Here is a 13,324-nt window from a genome sequence, read left to right on the forward strand (position 1 = left end):
ATGTTAGTAATGTAACACAAATTTTAAAAGATGATGAACGCACCTTTTAAGATAATTTCATAAAGTGTATAGTCTAAGACATACCTGGAGATGTTCCTTGACAAACCTTGTAAGGATTCCTTAAAGCGTTCTCTTTGTATTGAGCCCTGATTTTGTATACATGTAATAAATAATTTCAAGCAAAACATGTGATACCAAGAACATGATTTTTAATTTTTCAATCTAGATTTTATATGCAATAATGGAGGATGGAATCCTAGTATAAACCTTATATAGAAAATTCAAATTATCTTTTCTTCCAATCAACACTATGATTTTACTTGACATCCTAGACTACTTATAAACCCTAGAAGATAAGGATTAAGGTTCTTTTATGTCATCTAGGGATTACATTCTTTATCCTAGACTAACTCATGTAAACAAGGATTATATAGACTATATAAGATTTGAAAATCTGGAAGCTCATAAAAATAAAAATATGTACCTTGTGTTTACATACCTTTGATTTGATAGTCCATTAGACTTGTTGCATATGCATTTGTTAAGTAAGGAATAGTGACAATACTTAATTTCTTTGAGCTGGTTCCTAGAGCGATGAGTATCCTTTGTTTGATGAGACTTCAATATCGGATACTATTTAGCATGTTCCTAGGATGACTGTCATTTTTGGTTACAAGGATCAATCTCTTTCAATCGTATTTCTACTTGTAATTTGGATGGCCTTAAGTACTAGTGCTTCCTTAGACAAAGGATACAGGCCTGTGGTTCTTAAATGCTGGAATTGATTACTCATCAAAGCTCTTCATTGATCCTGTAAAAAACTATGTTTCCCATTACTTGAGTACTGTTGTATCCTTCACTAGCCTTCATTTCCCTAAAAGGGTCCTACAATTCTTGGTTATAAATGGGAACTTTATCCTTGATTATTTCACATGCAAAAAGTAGTTTAGGGCTTGGTTGGCCTTAGACACATCTTCATATAATTTCCCTAACTCAAATCTTCCTCACACTTCAAAAATTTCAAATCAAATTCTTATTTTTCTTTCAAGTCTACATTTCCTTCTTGCCAACAAGGTGATATTAAACCGTAGCTCTGATACCATGTTAAGAAATCTAATAGGGTGGAAAGTTAATTGATTTATCTTATTATGACATTATCTTGTGATGTTTTGTTATTAGTTTTCTTATTTTTATTTATATTATTCTTATCATCAAGACTAATGCCAACAAACAGAAGAGGATACGAGATGTAAGTACATAGCTAGGGGAAAACCCCTATGTAGGGGAAAACCCAGTCAAATAATTCTCCCTTCAGTAGATTCAAAACAAAATTGAGCTGGCTAAGACTCTCACAACGTAGACCAAAGACAACCTCCATCCATCAATTCAACCTTGTCATGTTATACTTTAGTTTTGTGGCATTGCAATCATACTTCATTCTTGCAGCATGCGCCTTTTCATAATTTGGTCCTAAGATCCTAATTATACTTTGGGGTAGCTTTCTTATATCTAAATACTTTGATATATTTCCTTACTTCCATCATACTTTAGTCAGTCCTACATCATAATTCGGTCCATCTATAATATAATAGAAATATATTTGCAATGGAATCATATACATAACTTGGTCCTTCATTTCTATGGTGGTAATATAAAAATAACTCAGTTCTTTAGTTCTGCAGTAGGAGCATGGATATGACTCAATCCTTTATTTTGGTCCTATAGTATTATTTCAATTCCTCGGTCCTATAATGTTAGCTCAGTTTTCTTTTCCTTTAGTCATATAGTTATCTTATATGAATTATCTTCACAGCTGTTGCACCGAACTTCATCTCTGAGATTTTCAAAACTCGCCCTTCCTTCTCTAAATTTTTTATCGAATTGATGTTACTAAGATATATCGAACTTCCTTCTATGAAATTTTGTGCAAAGTCCACATGCCTATATATACTTGTTTCCTATTGTAAATGGGCCGGCATGAGACTGTTTGAGAAGCCAACTTGTAGAGTAATAATTTTGGAGGCCGATTGCAATGAGACTTGATGGAGGAATATTTTGACATTTCAAAATAGACTTTGACTTTAACTTATAAATCCTAAAAGCATGGAGGCTTGACCTTTGAAAATTGACCAAAGCATGAAACCCATGCTTTAAAAAGTCAATTTAATTAATAACAAAAAAATATTTTTGTTTTCTTTTAATAAATATATTTCATCTTGACTCAAGTACAATTATGAATATCAAACCTAGTTACATTCTTCAACAAGGGAAACCCCTCAAAAGGGTGGACAATCCAAACTCCTGTTTTAATGCCTCCACCTAAACCTCAACCACAACTCCCTCACCATAACCCATCGAAGCAACCTCAAATGCCTTATCAACCCAATATGAACCCAAACAATATGCATGCACAACAAGTTTATAGTGGGGAGACATCCTACCCTTCTTATACTATGGAAATCCAAGAGATCAATATTCATTCTGGGAAGGTTCTCCCATATAATCACCGACCCTCTCCACCTGTAAAGCTTGAAGAAGAGAACGAAGAGGGTGCCCCTCAAGATAATGCACCTCCTTACCCTAAACGGTTGGTCCACCCTAAACAACACACCCCATAAGAGCCTAAACTTCTAGGAGAATTGAAAAAATTGTGTGTCAAAATACCCCTTCTCTAGGCTATCAAATATGTCTCCATTTACAACAAGCTTATCAAGGAGTGTTTTAAAAGGCCTGTGAGAAGAAGAATAGATATGCCCACTATCAATGTTGTTGGACATCTATCTGATCTAATGCTTATGAGGGTAATCTCCCCAAAGTACTTGGATCCTGGTAGCCCAATAGTGGATGTGCACATTGATGGAATTATGTTCCCTAATACCTTGATTGACCTTGGGGATGAAATTTGATGACCAGGAAAACCATGCTCAAGCTCAACCTCTAAGGGGCCTTGAAGAAGACCACTATAGTACTGCAACTTACAGATACATCCACAGTAGCTCCTGAGGGGGTGATTGAGGATGGAAATGTATCCATTAACTCCTAGGAGTACCCCACTAATTTCCTTGTCCTCTAGCCCAAAACCAAGTTTAATGGAAATCCTCTCATCCTTGGAAGACCATGGTTGGCCATTGTTGATTCTTACATTAGTTGCAGGTTTGGGAAAATGACCATTGAGAATGGGAATCTATAAAAATATATATGTGTGTGTGTGTGTGTTTGTGTTGTATCCTCCTACTCAACCTTTTATTGAGCATGACTTGTCCTTGTGGTTAGAGGATGAGGAAGAGGAAGAATTTTATCAGGCATCCCTCTACCCAATCTGCACACTAGACATTGTTATAAGGGGGGCACAACTTGATGAATATTACCTTATCAACCATGTCTTACATAATCAGCCTCCCACTTCCCTGCCAGTTGATGAGCTAGTAAAGGAATCTGAGAGTAATCCTTGGACTCATTTTTGCTTTGTTGACTCTAGCCTAGAACATGCTAAGGTGGTGGATATTAGCCCATCCATAACTATAAAGATAAACCCCTCTCTCTCAACCGAGCAGGAAGGACAATTATGTAGTGTGTTGAGGAAACACCTGGATGATTTTTCTTGGGACTATAAGGAGATGAATGGTGTGCATCCCTCAGCCTGTACTCATCATATCTACATCAAAGAGGGATGCAAGTCTATGCACCAATCCCATAGGAGGAGGAAACCAAATCTTAAGGACATTGTGAAAGAGGAATTACAAAATATATTGAATGCAGGGTTCATATACCCCATTTCAGATAGTGAGTGGGTGTCCCCTCTCATTTTTTTCCACAAGAAAAATGGGAAGTGGAGGATTTGTGTTGACTACCAAGAGATTAATAAAGCTACAAAGAAGGACCACTTCCATTTTCCCTTCATTGACCAAGTCATATATTCCCTTATAGGGAAGAGATACTTATCCTTCATAGATGGATTTAGTGGGTACAACCAAATACAAATCAACCCTGAGGACCAAGATAAGACCACATTCACGTGTCCTTTGGGTACCTTTTCCTATAGGGTCCTTCCATTCGGTTTGTGTAATGCCCTTGCTACCTTCCAGTGGAAGTTCTAAGTATCTTTGCTAATTTTGTTCATGACACTGTTGAGATATACATGGATGACTTCACTCCTTATGGATGTGACTTCTAAGAAGCTCTTTCTAATCTATGCAAAGTATTGAAGAAATGCATTGAACTGAATCTTTCACTGAGTCCTGAGAAATGTGATTTTTTTATGAATGTAGGGATTGTCCTTGACCATTCCATATTCAAGGAAGGGATATAGGTTGACCCAAACAAAATTGCCATCATTAAAAGGGTACCTATCCCTCAAAAGCAAAAATATGTTAGGAGCTTCCATGGATTGGTTGGGTATTATAGAAGGTTCATTAAACACTTCAATAAATTGGCTTCACCCTTTTTTGGACTACTAGCTAAAGATTCAGACTTATGTTGGACAAACAACTTTCAAGAGGCCTTGAAGTGCTAAAATAAAAGCCCACTACTGCACCCATCCTTAGAGGTCCAAACTAGGCATTACCTTACCATATACACATATATGCATGATATAAAGTTGTAGGGGAAGCCTTAGGACAAGTGGAACACAAATTGCCTTATGTTATCTATTTCATCATTAAGAACCTTTCTAAAGCTAGGCTAAATTATACAGTCACTAAAAAGGAAATCTTGGTTGTGGTACACTCTTTAAACAAGTTTAGGCATTACATCATTGGTTATCAAACTTTTTTCCACATGATCATGCAGCTATTAAGTATTTAATGAATAAACTTGTTGTCAATGCTAGGACAATTAGATGGTTTTTATTATTTCCATAATTTGATTTGACTAATATTAACAAAATAGGGAAAGAGAATGACCTTGCCTACTGAAAAGGAAGAAATGGTAGATGATCAGCTCCCAGATAAACACCTCTTTTCCATCTTAGTTCTCTCCCCTTGGTTTTTTGATATAGCCAACTACTTGGTTGCTAGGAGGTTCCCTCCTAATCTACTCTCCAAGGAGAAAATAAATATTATTAGAAAGAGTGCCTCATTCACTTGGATTGGGGGAAATATTTTCAAGTTGGGGCCAAATCAGATCTTAAGAATATGTGTGAGGGAAGAGGAGGTCTTTGACATCCTCTCAGCATGCCATGATGGACCTTGTGGGTACCACTTTGTTACTAAGAGAACAAACTTCAAGTTCTACAAGTAGGTTACTACTGGCCCACTCTACATCAAGATGCAAGAAGGTACACCACCAGGTCTGATTAGTTCCAAAGGATGGGTAAGCCCACACCTAAGGATGAAATTCCTTTACAACCTCAAATGACTCTAGATCCATTTGATAAATGGGGCATGAACTTGATTGGGCCCATTGATACCCCACAGGACAAAAGAAGTATATCATTGTGTGCACTGATTACCTAACTAAATGGGTTGAAAAAAAGGTAGTTAAGACAACAACTAAGTATAAGGTGGTTGAGTTTCTAAGGGAGAACATCTTCTACAACTTTGGTTTTCCAAGGGAGTTGGTTACTAATAAAAGGACACAATTCACCTCAAATATGATTGAAGACCTGATGAAGCAGCACCACATCAAGCACAGAACATCCACTGCCTACCACTCTTAGGAAAATGGGCAAGTGGAGGTAACAAACAGAGCATTGGAGAACATTCTAACTAAGGTTGTTAGCAACATCAGAAAGGATTGGGTAGACAAACTTATAGAAACCACTTGGGCCTACACCACTACTAGGAATACCACCATTGGATTTATTCCATTCAAACTAGTCTATGGGGAGAAGGCCATGTTGTCCATTGAATTGGAAGACAACACCTTAAGGATGCAAGCTTAGTTAGACTTGGACCTCACTACAGCACAATAAGAGAGGTTGCTCCAAATCAATGGTTTAGATGAATTCGGACTGCAACCTCTCTTGCACAGTGAGGTAATCTGGCTACAAAGGAAAATTTCACATGAAAAACACATTAGCAGGAGTAATTTTAAATAAGGTTACTGATCCTATTGTATGATTCCAAATTCAAGGATTTCAAAGGAAAATTAATGAAAAGATGGTTGGGTCTCTATCTGGTGGAAAGATGTCATGAGAATGGTTCTGTCCAAATCATAACAATTGATGAGGAAGGTATTCCCTTGCTTGTTAATGGTTACAGGTTGAAGTTGTACAAAAGACCTATGTCCAAAGAAGAGTTTATTACTTCAATTAGCAAGGAGTTGAATGTGATTTGGAGGCTCAAAACCCTCAGTCCACCAAGCTTCTGAAAAAATAAAAAATTAAAATAAAGGGCCTATATGAAAACCTCCATGAGGCATCTAAGTCCAACTCTAGGGTTGGAAACCTCTCTGAGGCAGTCCAAGAGAAAAAAAAACCAAAATAAAATAAAATAAAAAATAGAGAAGAAAAATAAAATGAAAAGATCCCCAGGTGAAAACCTCCTCTGAGGCACCTAGGGTAGGCATGTAGGTTGAAAACCTCTCCAGAGGGAGTGTGCATGTCTCAAGAAAAAAGGAGAAAAGAGAAAAACAATAAGACATAAGGAGGAGTCCTTACATCAATTTTTCTAACATTTCTTTTTTGCAGGACTCCAGACAATCAAAGAGACAGTGGTTACAGAACAGGGTCCATAGTCCATTTCTTCATTTTTCCCAGCCATCCATTGCATTTTAATCCTTATTAATCCACCTCCCTACCTCTCTCCATCATCTAGTAAGAAATTGAACCATATTTTGCCTCATTCTCGCAATGCTACAGGATTGTCCTAAATTTCTACAGGTGCAACCTGAAATGCTATAGGAGGAAGATCTAATTGGAAAAAGGGGCCAAAAGGTAATATTTTTCCTTGGGAAAATTTCGGAGAGTTCCACCCAAATTCCTTCACCCCTCACCCACTCCATTTATTCAATTTCATCCTTAAGATTCCACTTTTGCCCATATAAAAAAAGACACAAAAAAGAACTCTGCCTTCACCTTTTACTTTTCCATAAAATTTTACCACCTTCTGAAGATTTTGTTCCTATCCGTAGACCCACCAAGATTTCTCTAAGTCCCATAATGAAATATGAGGTTTTGAGGAGGAACACAATGACTGCTACAGGAAGGAGATCAGTCTTGTAGCAGCTTGCACATATCCAACAAGACCATGGACCAAAATTTTTGTGCATCTCCAGAATGAATATTTGGCCACCCTAAGGCATTAAGAGGCCATTTATAAGGTCTAGAGAAGTCACACTATCCATGAGGGTTAGTTGTAAGGTAATATATCCACTCCGACAGTAGCAGATCAAACACTAGAAAGAGGCCTGCATGGAAGGAATATTTCATCAGACAACTACATCGTTATGTTGTGAAGACCTATGCATCAACAAAAAAAGGAAGTTAGCACCTATGGAGGAAATATGATTGATCATCAGCTTAGCAGTAGCATGCATGCATCTCTAGCTATTCAACATCACAACTATTAATATTTGGTTCTAATAAATTAATTTAAATGTTATTTTTCAAAAACTAACCATTTAATATAGTCGTTACCTATAAATAGTTTTTAATAAATTAATAAACTAATATCATTATTTAAATATTATTTTTCAAAAACTAGCCGTTTAATATAGCTGTTACTTAATAATATTTGTTTTTAATATATTAAAAAATTAATATCATAATTTAAATATTATTGTTCAAATATAGACGTTACATGAAATTATGTCTCTACATTTCTCTTTATATAAGCCTTTGCCATGGTCTACGGCTTCATCTAGTTCTAATGATGAACCACACTTGTTGGTTCAAAACACTTCGGCCAAAAATTTATCTTATGTGATTTCTACCGAAAGACTTTGCTTAAATCACAGGTAGTCTCAAGTATGACACCCCTCACCTCTTCCCCATGCATATGATTGTAAAAAAAAAGTGTTTAATGACCAAGAATGAAGTTACTATGGTTTGGAGGTGGCCAAGAGGTGGCCAGTGAACTTGGCCACATTTGATTAGTAAACTACAGTCCACTCAGCCACCCATGCAACGTGGAAACGTAAAACTAAGGGGGGTGATAATTACGAGAAGTGGAGACAACATTTAAAATAGGAAATTCATGCAAGAACCAAGTCACCAAAGCGCTCTGAGCTATTACAACAAAAGGGAATAAAAGTACAAGGCTCGATTCCACTTGCACAATTTCTTATTCCTAGAAAATAGTTAGAGAGACCCACCAAGGTACCGAAGGATGAGCTAGATGCTACCAGAGTCTGTCTTTGGTGCCATTGAATTGTTACAGGTTGAGTTTGTAGGTGTTGCAGGAGGTTCTATAGGACTAGATACCATGGCTACAGGAGGACCTGAAGTTCTACATGAGCATAAAGAGAAGCTACAGGGATTAATTAAGTGGAGAAAAGGAGCCAAAACCACCAGAAAGTTTCCTCAAATCCCCATGAACATGAGAGACTCATCCTAAAAAGGGTAAGTGACCTCCTCCCTCTCTAATTTTCATACAATTGCATGAATAATTTTTCTTACTATGGGTACCCTATAGAAAACCCTTGTGCAAGTAATTTCCCTTCAAGATTTATCACATAATAAGGAAAGACAGGAGCAGAGGAAAGTTTTTACCATAATCAAGGGTATCATCCTTCTCTTCCTCTGACACAAAAAGAAAATCATTAGCCACTACCTCTGCACCCAAAACTTCTCAAAGACAAATTTTGAAAATTCCACTCAGATAACTTAGAGAAGGAGTATTGAATAATGGGAGGAGGTTTCAATTGAAGAGAACCCATAGACATCAAAAGAATCCATCAACATCCTCCTGTTATGGACATTTTTCTAAGACATCAATGGATGGGATTCTTTCAGCAATTAAAGGGCTATGACGATGAAGTAACCCATGAATTTTCCATGGCCCTCAATTCTCAGGGAGAAAATAGTGCCATTACTATTGTTGGAGGACTTGCAATCCATTTGAATGTAGAACTCATAAGCAGAGTAAGCACCATACCCTTAGGAGTTTGATGGGGGAAGGAAGATAAGGCAATAGGTGGTACAACTAAGAAAAAAAAAACCTCCATAACGAGAAGCTTGTGGAAGACAAAAATGGAATAAGAAAAGAGATCTTTCCTTATCCTTAGGATGAAGTGGCTTATCATATCCTCAAGTACATATCCTTTGAGGGGAGGTTGAGCATTGTATATTCCTATCAATTTAGGTTTCTCTATGAGCTAAGGTTCCTCACAGAGTTACCAATTCCAAAAAGACTCAGTGTGCCACACTTGCTCTTATAATCGATCATTCAAATGATCCAAAAAGTGAGGGAAGGGAAGCACCATCACATTTCCCATCATGGCCTCATCAAGCTCATTGTCATGGATTCCTTAAGCCACCTATGAACCCTATGTTGTGGAATGACTCTATGGACATGGACAGGGAGGCCTTCATTAAACACATGCCCTTACCTCCACACAACAACAAGAAACACTAGCATATAATATTGGGGGTAGGGAAGAAATGGAAGGAGAGAAGGAGAAAACAAAAACAGAGAAAGAAGAAGAGGAGGAGAAAGAAGAAACACTAGAAAAATAGGGAGAGACAAAAGAGAGCAGAGGAAGAGAACCCTAAGGAGACCTCCAAACCTCAAAGGAAAAGAAGATAAGGGAAGCAAATAAGCCTCTCACCCAAAAACACATAACAAGAGGTGGCTTACACATTGGCCACACTTGGCACACCTATAAAGCCCAAGAGAAAGAAACCCAGGAAATACCCCTTGTACTTTAAAATAAGAAAGAACACTAGGATAAGGCAAGGGAAGCCTCAAACTCCTTCAAAAGTCCCTATCACCATTGATGAGTCAACCAGCAAAAGAGAAAAAGTGGGACCTTGTGAAGGAAAAATTGAGGAGGTTACCTCCCCTAAATCGAAGGGTAAACAACCTTTGCCACTCATAAGGAGGCCCATCACTAGAGCAGTCATATCTAAGAGGATCAAAGCACAAGCTACCCTATTACAAGAGAAAACAGAGGAGCTACAGAAGAAAAAAAAAATGTTGCTACAAGAAGAAAAAGGACATGTACAGAAGAAACAAGGACTATTACAAGAGCAACAGGAGATGCTACAGGAAGGGGTAGCCATATCAAAAGGAAAATAACAAGGTCTCCAAGAAATCCAGGATCCTAATCCACAAACTAACCTTGGATCCTACTACAAATTTGTTGAGGGAGGTACGATTATACACGAGAAATTTGCAATACCACTCTTCTTTGAGTTGAAAAGGGAAAGAGGCAGAACTCATAGATGGATGCAAATGGCAAGATCTAAGAAGGTGGACAATGTGGACCTCCTATAGGAAAAAGTGAATGAAATAAGAAAGGAATTGAATAACTTAAGGTTGAGTCATTCATGAAGGAGCAGATATAGACAAAGAACAAAATTCTAAGAGAGTAGTTGCAAGAAAAAGAGATACAACTTTCCACTATAGCAAGTTTATCCATGGAAGCCATACAATGCAAGAAACCATTCAAATCCCATGCCATCTTCCTCAAGGAGCAGTGGTTGCAATTCCAGATAAATACATTAACACAGTATCGATCTCTACCTTTCCAAGGCTACAGGAATTTCATTGAATATTGCAAAAAAACAAGTATTGATAATAGAGCCAAATGGGTTGAGTTCTACATGCACAATATGATCCTCACAAACATGAACTTTTGGGACCTAACTCAAGATTGGGGGAAACGCAACTAATGGAACTAGTCTCTTGGTTGACCGATGAAGAAACAAGAGTTGAAGAAGTAAGGAGGGTGATGAAAAAAGAAGAGAAGGAGACTTTATACATCAAAGAAGAATTAGTGAGCCCCAAGGTTGTCATCAATAACCACAACCTCATCTCCACTGATCCTGAATTGGCACCTCGGTATATGGCAGCCCAAGAACAAATTATCCTCCATTTTTAGGACACCTTTAGGATGTTGGAACAGAAAGTTTGTAGGATTTCCAATGAAGATGGCATGCTCTACCTCACAATTTCAAAATCAAAGAGTATCAATCTCCACAAAGGCTAATGAATGCCTTGGAGAAAACCCCACTCTACAAAATAATCATCCTAATGTTGAAGATGAATTGGATAGGGCTCAAACTCAGTCCTCCCTTACTGTTGGGCCTACCAGAAAGAAGATATCAGGCAGAAGAACAAAAGGAGTGGACACATATAGAAGCAAATGCAAGGATCTATCCACATGAAAGCACACCATCTGAAATGCTTTGGGATATCAAAGAGGCCACTGGGGCTATGAATGAACTTCACATCAGATACTGAGTTGCTCAGAGGGTGAGCAACACCTTTAGTGGGGGGGTGATGATGGGTCCCATCAATAGGTATATTTTGAGGCCCATTGTGTTATCCTCCAACCCTTAAAACTCTCCTTTTCTCACATTAATTTGCATTTTTAGCCATAATATGCTTAGTAGGAATACTAAAGGGTGTTTTTCATATTTCATGGCCTAATGTGATTAATATGCAAGAAAAAGAAGAATTTTTGGAGATATTTACTATGCAGGGGCTTGTTGGAGACATCTAGAGAGAATATAGGAGGCTTGTCCACTACATTAACTCTCCAACTTGACTTGAGATCAAAGATTCCTCACCAACATCTCGAATTCACTAGCAGCTGAGGAACTCAAGTGCATGTGAAGATCCAAGGGAACCAGATCCACCAATTTCGAGATTTTGGAGGGAAGCAATCCTCATTTCAAGGGAGCATCCACTTAGCTACTTTTGTATAAATAAACAAGCCTAAAGTCTCATTAGGATTAAAAATTTTGTGGGAGATAGGAGTAGCTATTGAGAGCCTAGTGCTTGATACTATTATTTTCATCTTTCATGTGATGTATGTGACTCTTATTTTATGTCAATGAAAATCTTACTATTGGCCTACATCTGTGTTAACTTTGGAGGGATGAAACCCTTGGGTTTGGGCAAAACCCAGAAGTCCCTCTCATGTATTCTTTCTGTCGGGCAGATAAATCATTCTTGCGGACAAGACCGATCTCCCTAGTATCTATGGATATCTAGCGACAAGAAAGACAAACAAATTCTATCTTTCTCTAAATATTGTGATTTGTAAATAAAAGCCAATAGATGTTTTAGACCCTACCTCAAGTCCAATGCCAATTTGTGGAAGCCATGTTCCATTCATCCAAATGAGATCCCTTTTAAAGAACCTGCAAACACAAACAAGCACACATCAAATAACACCTGCATAGCCAATATAATAAACCATATTTATCATGATGATCAAGGAATTCATGAAATAAACCATAGAAGAAAATTTATTGAGAAAAATGAATCTGATTGTATTAACTTTAAACAAAGAAGAACTTTACAACCTTGGTGCCTTGATGTTGTACAAGCTCCTCCCAGGGTCCAACAAGAATCTCCTCTACTTTGACAAGCCACTCTCTTCCCAAGAAGCCAAAAGGTATGTAATCTCTCCTCTCAAGCTCAATTAGGAAGTCTAAATTCCAACAACATTTACCCTCAAAAATATTCAGCTTTTAACCTCCCTAGCAACCAGCCCAATGCCTCATTTTATAGTGCAGAGGAAGGAAGTTACCAGGTCCACCTTCAAAGGGATAGAGTCCTCCTTCAAAGGGATAAGCTCCTCTCATCAAGGGGTTAGCTCCTTTAGTTATGGGATGCATGAACCATCTAGGAGCGAACTTGCCACCTCAAGATTCCTTCTAGAAGCATCCATGTGAATGCTCTTGATTTCTACTTCCCGAAAAAGTACGATTCTATCCATGTGAATGAATGTGTCGAAGTCGAACATGGTAGAAACCACTTGATTACCAGTCAATGATGTAAACTGTTAACAAGTGTGAGAGAAACCACCATTAATGTCAATGGCTCTCAAAGTACTCAGTACAATCCATGAAATGTGAATAGATGTGTTGATGTTGAACATGTCACAGAATCCTTTGATCGAAGGTCAATGATGCAACCTGTCGTCAAAGGCGAGAAACCTGCCATTGGGGCATGTAGATTCCAAGGTACTGACGATTTCTAGATCATCTTTCTAGATAATGAGCTGGAGTCGATAGAAAGCGATCCGTCGTAGGCAGGCCCACAACACGAAATCATAGATCAAGTTTGAAGAAATATAGTTGCAAGGACTGACTCAGGGATGGTCAAAATGGATGACAGATATTTTGCAAATGAATGGTTTATTTGCACTGACCTCTTGAACACATAACGACACTTCAGATGGTTTGGTGAAAATTGACCCAAAGCTAATA

Source organism: Pinus tabuliformis, chromosome Q (assembly GCF_031772625.1).
Source record: "Pinus tabuliformis cultivar Carrire ecotype Pingquan chromosome Q, CPIR1, whole genome shotgun sequence".
NCBI lineage: Eukaryota > Viridiplantae > Streptophyta > Pinopsida > Pinales > Pinaceae > Pinus > Pinus tabuliformis.